The sequence below is a fragment of the Talpa europaea genome (genome assembly GCF_964194135.1).
Source record: "Talpa europaea genome assembly, chromosome: 8".
Classification (NCBI taxonomy): Eukaryota; Metazoa; Chordata; class Mammalia; order Eulipotyphla; family Talpidae; genus Talpa; species Talpa europaea.
In genome coordinates this window covers 86,136,603-86,147,760 of record NC_140075.1, presented here as the reverse complement: position 1 = coordinate 86,147,760, position 11,158 = coordinate 86,136,603, and the positions used below count along the sequence as shown (strand labels likewise).

The following is an 11,158-nucleotide window of genomic DNA, read 5'->3' as shown; positions in this document are numbered from 1 at the left end:
ATAAAGCTAACACCCATTGGACTCTCCAATTTTTATTCAAGTTTTTACATGATTTGAGTTATATTACCTATTATATACAACCCACACAATCATAACTGATATAGCTTTAAATTTAATTTTTTATTTCTAAGGATGATTTTCTAGTACTTTATGTATTTGTATTGTCAAATTTGCTCTTTACTAGAATTTTATCTTTTCTAAAAATATTTTGGGGACAATAACATTGTGAATACATCTTATCAAACTAACATTGAATACTAACAATAAATGCTTTGCAGGAGCATAGTGTTTTAATTTACCAAGAGCCTTTGGAACTATTATTTACTTTGTTTTTCACAAGCAAAATATGAAATATATAGAAAAAAATTAGTGTCTTATTTCACAGGAAAAGGGTTAGATAATGTCATGGCAAAGGAATCTAAGAATATAAATTGATGTCAGTGATCATATAGCCCACCTTTCCATATTACAGATGCAGACACTGTGTATCTAAAAACACAAGTGACTTACTTAACATCCCACAGATAATCATCTAATTAATATTTTGGAGGGAAGAAATCTTTTTTTGAATTTATTTTTAAGTTCAGTTGCTCCATTAGATTTATTACCCACAAATCTCTAAAACTTGAATGTTGAAATATGGCTTCCTTCCTTAAAAAAGGGCCATGTCTCACTCACTCACACACAAAACATTAAATGCAATTCAGCTCATGTTTCTGAGGCTTGGAAATGTGACTGGGTCACAAATTTGACAGAAAAAAAAAATCCTATCCATATTCCCAACCATAACCAAGACTGTAATATGGTGCCTTTCCTCACTGCCCCGAGATGTTATCCCATCACTTTGATATTATAAATCATTTGGAGTGGTTCCACTCTGCCCAGGATTCGTTGCTTGGTAAATGTGATCGTCATTGTTTTATTCAGTGTTACAGCCACAATGTTGGTTCTTTATTGGGTGCAGAAAGCTCTCTGACTGGAGGCCTGCCATCACCACTCATCTAAGAAAATGCTCCCTGAGCATCTCATTTTTGATTACCATGGGTGAGGTTCCTACTGGGTAATATCTTATCCAGCCCTGGCATGAATTCAAATACTCCAGATCACTAGGTTTCTGCCACCTTTTCCTCCAAAGGCCTTTTTAAAACTTTGATGATAATCTCTCCGTCTATTCAAATACTGTGTTTTTTTTTTTTTAATGGTGAAAAAATTTCTGTTTAGAATTAGCCAGCTGGATTCAGTTTGGATGATCCCAATTTTGTTGGCAACATCCAAGGCATCATAGTCAGGAGCCAGTTGCACCTACATCATCTTCTTTCCATCTGGTCTGATCAGGGTGTTGACTGCGGCCATGACAATGTCATAGAGCTTCTTCACAGGCTGCTGGATCTGGTAGTTGTTGGCGTTGACATCCACTATGAACACAAGTGTGTTGTTGTCTTCTATCTTCTTCAAGGCAGACTGGGTGGTCAGGGGGAACTTGATGATGGATAGTAAGTAGTCAAGCTTGTTTCTCCTGGAGGTGCTCTTCTGAGGATATTTGGGTTGCTGTTAGCATTGTAGTGTCTGGGGTCTCTGGAAGGAGGGTGGAACGCAGAACCTCTCTTCCTTGTGACTGTGGACACCTTCCAGCACTGCTCCATTGGCCTTCAAAGCTTTTGCTTTTGCTTCAGCTTTGGGAGGGACGGAGGCTCCTTCTTTATTTTCACTGCCATGTTTGTGAAGAAAGTAGATTCAATTTTTAAAAATTCACTCATTCAATCTTTTAAGCAATGTTATGTGCCAGGCACTGTTCTATGTGCTGGAATACAGCTGTGAGAAAAACTGAAAATTCTCTGATCCTGCAGGGCATATATTTAAGTGGGGGAGAGCAGTAAACATGATAAATAAAATATGTAGTTAGAGAGAGAGAAGTGTTAAGGAAAAGAATAGAAGCATACAAGTAGGGTAAGTTTTCTTGAGGTGATTATATTTGAGCAAATAAGGAAATGAGGCATCGGGTGATTAAGAAAAAACTGAGAAATGAGAAATCCAAGCAGAAGGAACAGCAAGTGCAAACTTCAGGTGCATGACCAGCAAAGAGACAAGTGTGGCTTCACTGGGGTAACTGTGTAAAAGAGATCAGTAGGAAAAGGGATCATGTAATAACAGTGCATCATTATGTAGACATGGTTTTGATTTTGAATAGTCAGGAGCCAGTTCCATGAGCTCATGGAAGGTTTTGAGCAGAGTGTCATGACTGGGCTTTACGTTATAATAGGATAGCTCTGGCTGTTGGATTCAAAAGAACCTGCAGGGGACCAAGGGTAGAAGCTGGAGACAAGTGCTGCTTAGAGGTCCATTAAGATGAGGACTGAATTCCTGCTATGAGTGAGACCATCCAGTAATTTTCTTTTTCTTTCTGGCTTATTTCGCTGAACATGATCCCTTCCAGCTCCATCCATGTTGCTGCAAATTGCATGAGTTTATCTTTTTTGATTGCTGAGTAGTATACCATTGTGTATATGCACCACACCTTCTTGATCCAGTCATCTATTTTGGGGCATTTGGGTTGTTTCCATAGCTTAGCTATTGTAAATAGTGCTGCTGTAAACATAGGGGTGCAGGTGCCCTTTTGAATTAATGTTTCTGTGTCCTTTGGGTAAATACCCAGGGGTGGAATTGCCAGGTCATATGGAAGCTCCAACTTTAGTAGACTGAGGAATCTCAACACAGCTTAAATAAGGGACCAGGAGAAAGACTAATTATAATAAAGTAAAAATCAAAATCAACAAGCAACTATAAGACAGAGACATACTACGGGGGCAGGGGGGGTCAGTAGGGTCAAAATAAGGGGGGGTGGGAATTGTATGGGGACTATAACCAAGATGAAAATTCATACATTGTGCAAAAATGATGCAACTGGAGGGTACAAGAACAGATGCCTCTTTCAAGGGGCTTTTCTTTAAAGGGAAAGCAAAATAGGAGTATAAACATCAGAGGAAGTCAGGCTAGGAGGGTTATTTTTAAGATGTTAGGCATAACAGCATGTTTGTATATTGTTGGGGATAGTCCTGCAGAGAGAGATTGGAGGCACAGGAGAGAAGGTCAGGGAGAATCGATGGAGCAAGATACCTCTGGCAGGACTGAGGGACAGGATAGTGCCCAGGCAGAGACACTGTCATGGACAGTTCATCATAGTGACAGGAGAGAAGGTGGAGATGAGGCCAGAGACAGGTGGGCTGGTATATGTAAGGTAGAACCTGGTGACAGCGCTTCTCTTGCTGAAGTAGTGTGCACTTGTGCTAAGAGGTTGCTCTTCAACATGTTTGCAAAGCTGTGGAATGTCGGTGTCAAGGATTTTGTGAATGGAAAGTCTAACAATGGTTGGTTTTGCTGCTATTATTACTTTCGTACCTCTGAAGAGTAGAGAGCTCTACTATTCTAAGAACTAGGCTGTCTTTTTATAAGCAAACTACTGACACCCAGATGAGATGACTCTGAGGAAGCCTCACATCCCTAAGGCTTCATTCCTGTGGGGAGAGACACCAAACCTTCCATTATCTTGATTTTGTCTCTCTTCTGTGGGGTTCCCCTCTGTCAAATCTCTTTTCAGATGTTCAGGAGAGGATGTGATGGGGGCGATAGTAGTGGGTAGTAGATGCAAAAAAAAAAAACAAAAAACAAAACAAAACCTCTAGGGAATTCCAGGCAGCTGCCTGCAACTTAGTGGTTTTCTCAGATTTGTACAGATTTGGATATTTCTTTCTTGGCTTAAGAAAAATAAATTAACTTATTAAAAATCAAAAGACCAGCTTAAAATTTAGAGAGGGGATTCCAAAGAACTATGATGGATGTAAGAAATAAACTTTCTCCACAACTGAGAATTGAGATTTTTAATGTCCGGGCACTGAAAAGGAGAGAAAGTATTTGTCTCGTCATGCAGCTCTGACAGCTCTATGTATGTGATTATAATCTCTATTTTGAAGATGAGGTTCAGGAAGAATAAGTAACTTGCCACAGCCTTGAAGTAGTCAGTAGAAGATCTGGGCTTGAACTTGGACCATAATCTTTTCACTCCATAATGCTCTATAATCAATTAGGAAAGGGTAACACCAGGAAGTGAGAAAGGACAGCCCGCCCCACCCTGCACCTAAGCTAGCTCATCAGGTAATTCAGAAACTGCTCCTTCAGGCCCTGTTCATGGGGTTTATGCTACAAAGAACCTTTTGTCATGCCATGGCATTTAGAGTGCTGCTTTCTGCCAACGTGACTTTTAATTTATCAGAGGTATCTCTGGTATATAGATGCCAGAGCTATTTGGTTACTATTTTCTTAGCCAAAAAATTCAGCAGGGGAAGAAGTCAAGGCAATCAACTGGAATGCGAAGCTACCTTTTTTTTTTTTTTGTCTTTGGGCTTCTTACTTTCAAAACTAACTTCCATCCTAACTCACAGTACCATTGCTCTCTGTGGCCCACACATCCTTCTTGGGCATTTCAAGTGGGCATTTACTACTTTGAACAGATCAGCTTTTCTAGAATATGTGGTCACTCTGCTATTTTCCAAATTTCCTGCCCCTTTCATTAGCAATCCTTGGTGAGAAGATGGTGGCCGTGCCGGAGAAGCTCCTGACCTCCTCTAGACTCTGCAGCTCACTTGCTTGGTGTTCATCCTCTTCTTTCTTTTATCTCAGAGACACAAAGCAGTGCCCCTCATTGTACCCAAGACTGTCTTTCTATGTGTGACTAGAATCCCACTTCCTTCCTTCTTCGTGGGAATCTCCTCTCATATTTTCACTTTCATATTCAACCTAATATTAAACAGCACCCTTTTAAAAAATGTCTTCTTATCTTCTAAGTTACTGTCCCATTTCCTAAGTTTCACTGCCAAGTTTTTGGAAGAGATATTAAATTTGATACCTTTTATTAAAACGTGTCCCACCATCCTACTAAAAGCTCTCAACTTGGAATGTTGTCAGTGGCCTCTTAATCACCTTGGTAACAGACATGGTCTAGGTCTTCATTCTGTTCAGCATCTGCAGTTAGGAGTGTTAGCCTCAGTCAGGCCTTGGTGCAACCTAACTATGCCATTTTTTAGCTTTGCTAGGAATTTCAAATAAAGCCTGTAAGTCAGTCAATAGTTCCCAAAGGTGAGTTGTTATTCCTCATAATAATTATTAGCCATCACCTCTTTTGGAAATTCTTTCATCTCTTAGCTCCCCTCTGCTGAATTCTTGGTTCTCCTCCAGTCTCCAGTAATTTTCCCCACGCATCCTCCCAGACCCTATTGGGAGAGAATTACATCTCTGTCCCCACACAATGACTATTCTGATTGGTTGGAGGTCACCCAGCTGCTCCTCATCTGGTGGAGACCCATCTTCAATGCTACATCCTTCAGCAAGACTTTCAGTCTCACTTAGCCAGAAAAGGGGTCCTCTCTTGACAAAGATTCCCATATCTGCACTTACTCTTATGTGTATTATCCTTTGGACTATGGTGTGTGTGTGTATGTTTCTCTCTCATTTGACTCTAAGTTCAACAAGATAGGGACAATTTAATTACCTTTTTTTAACCCCCCCCCCACATGCTGGGTGTGGTATATTTCTCATGGCATGCTGCACCCATTTGAACTGACAGGAAGGGCAAGTAGAGTCTTGTGAGTATTCAGACACCAAGTACCTCTAACCTTGACTGCTTATGGGATTGCTTATGGGTAGCTCAGAAAAGGCAGGGAACATGTGTTAAAGAGAAATCAAAGGAGGAAATAATAAAATTGAACTAAGGGAGGAAAGTGAAGTAAGTAAAGAATCAGGGGAGAGAACTGAGACAGGACAGCAAAAGGAAAGGCCAGGTACTGCTTGGGGAAACAGGGAGCAAGGACAGTTAGCAGGTACACTGGGGTGCAGGTAATAGAAAAGAGGGGGTCCTATATCCTGCCTCATAGCTTTGGGTCTTTACTTCTTTCATGCAATTTTCCTGGCCCAGCGAGAATAAGATTGCATTTTACAGGCATGCTTGGAAGTATATTATGTATAAAGTTTGGAAACTCTTCAAACATGAAGTATAATAAAAAGAAAGAAGGATTTTATTGTTTCATATGTAGTCTTTAAATATTAAAGTGTGACAAACATCTTTAAATACAACTAAAAAAAAAAACCATAGAACATTTCTTTATTTTTCCTGATGAAACACTGCAAATAGGGTACACTGACCAAGCTGACTATAAATTATCTATTGAATAAATATTTAAATGACCTGTTGATAAGTGGTGATAAATTATGTGGAACATGTGTATTTGCACCTCTTTGCTTTACTTACCCTAGTACCAAAAAAGGAAGGGGAGCAATCTATTCAATTCATTTTTAATATCAGTTGTTCTCTCTTTTTTCCCCATTTTTCCTTGCATTGACCACATATGTTTTAATTAATGAAGCTCAAGCCCAGCTGCTCTGCTAACATAATCATTTAAACACTGGCCAGAAACCGTGCCGGACAAGACCATCTCCTCACCTCCTAGAAGTTTTAGAATTCTTATTTTTGAAAACTGGCATACAAAACGTTTTCCACAACAGAAAAGAAACCAGCAACATCCCAGCAGCAGCAGAAGAAAACACTATTGGGATGGAGCCTCAGAAACACATTTGGGTGATGGCAGATCACAAGAAAACTTGGCTCTGTAGTCGGCATACAGGGTCCAATCAAAAATACAGATTGGATCTAAAGACCCTCTCCCGAAAGCTCACGCTTCCCTACTGGCTGGGTTTCCAGATGGGAAGATCAGTAACACTTGCAGATGACTCCAGAGAAACAAGGATCCCATCTGCAGACAGATGAAAAGGAGGAGGAAAATTCCTTGGGTGCTTTGCCTGAGACAGCTTAGAAACAACATCGTCTATCACATCCTTCTAACAACATGGGCTGATACTCTCGCCAACAGCTCAATTGGTTGAGAATGTTAAGCTTGGGGAATTGCAACCATCCATCGCAGAGGTTTACAGACTCACTTCTGCCTATCTAGTGGGGAAATGAAGACGTGAAGTCCAACAACATCTTGGCATTGGTAGTCCATCCTTTCTGTTTGGTCTGAGTGCCCACAGAGAGATAGATTCTGTAATGCCTTCAATCTGATCTCAATCAGATGTATTCCATGACCCACTCCTGTCTTTCCTCCACTCTGTCCTGCTGGTCCCATGGCACAGGGTGTGACTTGTACAGATGCATCAAATGGGCCTGATTAATGGGACACATAGGCAGGAGGCTGGATGGTGAGGAGTGAGGCCTGGCATTTACCTCCCCAGGTGCCCTTCCCTGCCAGATTGCGATGGCAATGACATGGCTGCTTTATTGCCACAGATCACAGTTCCTGTCAAAACCTTTCACCATACAGCCACGCCTTCTGGATTTCCTAAACCACTTGTCCCTTCAAGCCTAGGGGTGACAAGGGTGAGCAAAAGTTCCCAAATTAAACACCCCCAAAGCCCATGCATGCATCATCTCCTCCCTGCCAGGTTTCTGACTGAAATATGAGTCAAGAGTGATGGATTATCAGTGGCTTTTTCCAATTACGCTGTACAGAAGATTCCAAGACTGGTATACAGATTACACTAACAAATGCTGTAATTCTTTGTTGCTGTTGACCTTGGGCATGGGAGGAAGGGGGAAATCAGAAAGAGCCCCATATATTTCCTATTCCTGCTGAAGGCCTTTATCATAGTGGGCAAAGACTGGGCCATAAGTCACTTCATTCAACCGCCAAGTCTTTGATCTTATAATTTAGTCAAGGCTTATTGATGGTTTTCATTTTCATGTTGCAGATACTCAAATGTTAATGCCAATATAAAGAAAGGGAATTATTTATAAGTAGGATGACATTTTAAACTTTAAAACTATATTGTCTACAGGATTTACAACTGGCAACATTCCAGGATGATTCCTTTTCTGCTTCGCAGTTTATCCTTCGTTCTGTGTTTTAGCTTTTCTCCTTAAATCTTCCCATTTATATGGCAACAAGATGCTTATTGCTTTAGTAATCAGCTCTCTTAATTTTCCACTTGAAGTTATTTAATCCTCCCAAAGAAAGCAAGTGTGTCCTGGAAACCAAAGCAAGGAACAGGAGCGTGTTTATTAAATTCTTTCCCTTTAAGTCAAATTTGAGTTTTTGTGCCTTAATTTATCTCGCACCAAAGTGGGAGATAATGAGGCTAATGTCTTTGCACTTTAGGAAACTGAGTCACATGAAAAGCTAACATTGCCTCTGGATTCCCGGTAATTCCAGCTTTTCTACAAAAAAAAAACTCCCTGGGTATATCATGTGGCACTGTGCCTTCTAACAGATGGTTGCAGCAGAAGGTGGTCTCAAAAATAATTTTTTAATATTAAATATATTTTACTATAAAAGAAATAAGAGGAAAAGTATTCACTGGACCTGAGATGTAAACCAGAATTTTTTTTAAGGAAAAATGATCTTGAGCTGTCAGCATTTTTCAGGCAATTGTTTGATGAGAGTAAGGCCCTAACTGTCAAGATTCTGAATGGATGATTTATTATTATTATTTTTAAGATTGTTTGTAAGGCAGAACAGGGATTTAGATCACTGAAATAAAGACCAGGACCACAGAGCTTGGTGAATATGACCCATATACCTTTCTAGATTTATTCATTCAAAACCATTATTGGTAAACACTCAAGTATAATAGTGTGAGTATTCTCATTAAGGTTTAGACCAGAAGCTTGGGACCACTGAATAAGCAGCAATTAGTTTTAGAGTTAGAGGTGGTAATGAGGAAGACTAGCACTTATGCTGGGCATTGCCGAATGAAGAAGAGTTCATTGTCACACAAATGGAAGAAGAAATTCTAAACAGAAAGAAGAACTCATGTGAAGATCCAGGCATGTGAGGGTGCCTGTTACCACCAAGGGAAGGAGACTGACCAGCAGGTCAAACAAAGGGCTGTGTACCAGGCTGAGGAATTGGAGCATTACTCTAGAGGCTATGCAGGACCTTAGAAAGAGTCAGACCCTGGCATGGGTCATAAACACAATTGTATTTTTGAAAGGCTATGTGGTTTGAAATTTGAACAGATGGGAGGAAGGTTGGAAACCAAGTAAGAGATTATTATTAAGTCAAGGTAGTGACAGTGGATTTGACTTAGAGCAATGGCCTTCAATGTTCTGCTGCAACACTGAGAAAACAGATCACTCTGAAGGTATTGTGAGGGCACAAATCAACAGTACCTGGGCTTGCTGACCTGCTGTGTATGAGGCTGGGGGAGTCAGAGAGAGTGAAATGAATTTGAGATGATTGTGAAGCGTCCAACTTGTGAACCAGAGAAATGTGATTGCAGAGTGAGAGAATGAATTCAGTTATGAATACCCACAGCTTGTGCTTGCCGGGGCTACCCAGATGAAGATATCCAATTGACAGATGAAATATGAGGCTAGCACTCAGCAGTCAAGTAAGGGCCGAAGATGTAGATATCAGAGATCACTATTTCACCAGCAGTAATGCCAGAGCCATAGAAGAGATCACAAAAAGGAAACCCACAGAATGAGAAGAGGAAAGGAAAAAAACCGAATCCACTGGGATTTATTTTTACTGCACTGCTTTGTTTTTACTGCACAGCTTTTTCTTTTTTCTGGTCTGGGTCTTCTATCCTTTAGTCATTTACCCTTCCCCACTCCATGCAATTCTGTAGAAGCAAATCTCCGTGATGTCCTATTCCAGCCGCGCTTGCCCTCCTCCAGGATGGGTAGAATGTCCTGTCATCGCTCTGGCCATAGTGATTTTGGTCAGCAATGTGGCAGGAAGTGCCAGTACTGGCCCCTTCAGCTCACAGTGGGATCACAATGTCAGCCTAAAGTCAGCCATGGCGTTGGGGCGGCGGGAGGGAGCGGGTGTTCACTGCAGAAATGGGCAAACACTATAAATCAGCCCCGCCTCACGATCCCCACCAAAAGTCAGTTTTCTGGTTCACTGCTAGATATGGGTATAAACCCACACAGACCCATGCAGGGATTCCTGGAGATTTAATATTGGTTTTAGAGAAAAGGTATCTTTTTTCATTCTGGATAGCAAACCGTGAGGTGTGTCCTTATCAGGCTTTCTTGTTGTGTATAAAACTATCTAAGGGGGAAATCAAACCACATGGGAGGGAATAGAGAGAGCTGGAGAAAGGACAGAATCTCTGGCACAGAATTTGTTTTGCATTTCCAAAATAACATTTAAAAAATGTAGCATATTGACAGAAAATCCCACATAATATATGTGTTCAATTAAGAAATAATAAGAAACTGCTGAATGACCACAGCCCAGGTCAAGATAGAGAATATTATCACCTCCTCAGAAGGCTACTGTGTATTGTCTCCCTCCTCTCCTACTTGACCTTTGTTGTTATCATTTCCTGGCTTTTAAAAGACACTTTTTACAACCTGTGTCTCCAGTCTGTGTAAACTATTTCCTTCTTTCCTCCCTCCTCTCTTTCATTCATTTCTTCTTTTATGGTGAGGACGGGGAAGCCAGAATTTAGGGAGGCATTTTTTTTGCTGGGGTGGGAAAAAAGTGGAATGGGTTTACAAGACGATAGGAAGGAGTCTGTGGAGAGAGATTGAGAATGGAGAGAGATAGAGAATAGTTTATAGAGCATGGTTGGAAGGAAGATGGCAGGACATGGAATCTAGTACATCAAAGTGGGCCTTGGTTTTGGAGTAGAGAGGTCTCTTTGTGATACAAGAAAGAAGGTTAGAGTCTACTCATGAATGCCCTTCCTTACTCTAATGTATGCAGGGTATAGGGCTTCTCCGGTGGCACAGTGGGTTGAGCGCAGCGCTGTGAAGCTGTCCTCAGCCTCTGCAGCGCTGGTTCGATTCCCGGCCGGCCGGAAAGAAACACACATGGTGGGACAGACCTTTCCTGTCTTGCCTGCTGCTCCCCATCTGCCTGTTCTGTTCCCCACTCTGTCTCTGGTGGATCCTCTCACCCTCCCGCGCCTCTAGCCTGTGCCCCGGTTCTTGTATAAAAATAAATAAATCTTAAAAAAAAAAAAGCAAATAAAAAAAATATATGCAGGGTACAGCTGAAAAATAGTAAGTGCCCTCAATTTCATCTTAGCCCCTACACTGTTCTCTGAGCCTCTCATGGATAAGGCTTTGCCTTTTTGGATATTGGAGTTAGTGGCCTGG

General features: G+C 41.1%; 1 pseudogene across 1 annotated transcript; it reads right to left on the bottom strand.

The window, feature by feature from the left end:
* Window positions 1-1,089: 1,089 nt before the first annotated feature.
* Window positions 1,090-1,715, bottom strand: LOC311175405 (large ribosomal subunit protein uL23-like; annotated as a pseudogene). The gene has a single exon. The product of its transcript is annotated as a large ribosomal subunit protein uL23-like (transcript).
* Between the last annotated feature and the right edge of the window lie 9,443 nt (window positions 1,716-11,158).